Here is a 2,246-nt window from a genome sequence, read left to right on the forward strand (position 1 = left end):
ATTGGCACAGGACAGAGCAGAGTTTAGGGCTGTGGCTATGAGTCGCAAGTGACTGGACGGCACATAACAACAACAATTGATAACAAGGCAAGATCGCACTCTTACTGTATATTGCTTTCCCTTCACCCAGCTCAACTATTTATTCCCTTTTGTGCTCCTTTCCTCCCACATAGATTAATCCTCCAGTATAGATTCTGTCTTTCCTTAATGACAGTCTTAGACCATAATTGTCCTTTTGTGACTGACTTCTGTCACTCAGGATAATTTGTTTTGCATACATTCATGTTATACAGTAGTCCACACATTCTTGATTGCTTTTTAGTGATGCATGATCCATTGTGTGAACGTGGTACAGTTTCTTTAGCCTTTCCTGTTTGGCCACTTGGGTTGTTTCTTGCTCTTTGTTATTGTAAATATTGTTCTAGTTGTATGCTTTGCCCATCATACAGCTTCTTCTTTGCCTCAACATAGAATTCACTGAGTGTAAGTATAACATATAGAGACCCATGTTGGCTTTTGTTTGTGCTACAGCACCTAACACCTGGCTCCTCATGTGCAGGTGCACATCACCCTAGAGAAAAAGTTTTTTAAAAAAATACTGAGAAAAACAAGAGGCAGAACATGTGCAAGTTGCATGTGAGGGTTTGTGGTGTTGGACTTGAGATTCTTCTGAGTTCAAAAGTAAATAAGGACATGTGGATCCCTTATATGCCAGGGACTGAGTGAAGTGCTGGGCATAATATTTGTTTTCTGAAAAGTGTCTTCACTTGTATCATGGCTAAGGAGTGCTAGTGGTGCAATTATTAAGCGTTTGACTGTTGAAAAAAGCTTTGTGGGTCACACTCAGGTAGCAGTTCCACAGCAGAAAGGGCTGGTGATCTGCTTGCTTCCATAAACATCACAGCTTAGGAAATCCTATGGCAGTTTTACTCTGTTGGAAGGAGTCACTGGGGGTTGAGAGAAACTCAATAGCACTAAACAGCAGAGATAACATACAATGGATTCTATATTTGTCAACCTAAAGGAGACTACTGTTTTTTACTTTGTATCATCTTCTTTTAATAAGCAAAATGGGCTTTACATAGAGAGTAGCGTACATGTTTACTTTTGATCTGAACATAGCTCTGATATGACAGGACAGAACAACAACAGTGATGATGAGTGTCAAAGTTTGCTCGCACGTTAACTTTTTTTTCCAAATCTGACAGTCATTACACTTTAAAACAATTTTAACTGATCAAAAGGTAATCTTACAAGGGTTATTGGGGGGGAGTGCCAGGGAGGAAAGAGTGCTTGAATGAAGGAATGAAACCAGCCTCTTTGTAAACCTTCACAAAAGTTTAAAAAAAAAAGTTTAAGATTGGAGAAGGACATCAAGTTAAGAAGGGTAGGAGGACAGTGCAGGAGAGGAAGAGTCCAGATGAGATTGGTAACTGAGGCAGTGGGATTAGTTGTGTCAGAGTCAGTGAGACCAGCTCAGGACAGGTCACTATGACTCACAGGCGACTTGATGGTACATAACAAAAACAAAAACAAATGATTAAAAACATACAAGCATCAGTTGAGTATCTACAACATATCCAACATCATCTTTGGCAGGATGTGGAAGAAGGGAAAAAAGGGTGAAGAAACACTTTCACCATTGTCAAGAGGCAAATTTTGGTTCAGACAAGTCAATATAATACTCTGGGGAACTCTGTGGTGAAGTCGGAACATTAGCTCAATCTCTGGCCTCAAATAGAGTACTTACTACATAAAAAGAGAAGACAAAACTAGTGTTTCTATGTACTTGAAATCATGATTAATGTTCTTTTGGGGGGCACTGACTCATCTTGATTATAAAGCATTGATGATAAGTACCTATAAACTCATAGAGTGCTTGACTTCCCTGTTAGACACTCTGCTCCACACATGGCATAGGTTCAGCTTGTGGTGGTGAAAGGCTGACATCAAAGGCAAAGAAACCCATAAAATGCGTTCCTCTCAGCCCACAAGAGCGGCAACTCTGAACCACAGCAATGAAAAGTGGAGATGACAGGAGCATTCTCAACCGCTGCCCTCTCTCTTGTGGGTCGCTGACAGTTAACACAGGTGGGCGTGAGGAGCTACCCACCTTCTGAAGTCTGTCTGTTGAGGGGGGAAGCCTCCTCTCGAGGACTGGTGCTTTGCTCTGGCCCAGGGAGCTGCTTCTGAGAAGCAACCAGGTGGCGAATACCTACCTGGCTTTGCAGGGAATCAGAAGGCTA

Source organism: Elephantulus edwardii, unplaced genomic scaffold (assembly GCF_000299155.1).
Source record: "Elephantulus edwardii isolate Elephantulus edwardi_28Jun2011 unplaced genomic scaffold, EleEdw1.0 scaffold00029, whole genome shotgun sequence".
NCBI lineage: Eukaryota > Metazoa > Chordata > Mammalia > Macroscelidea > Macroscelididae > Elephantulus > Elephantulus edwardii.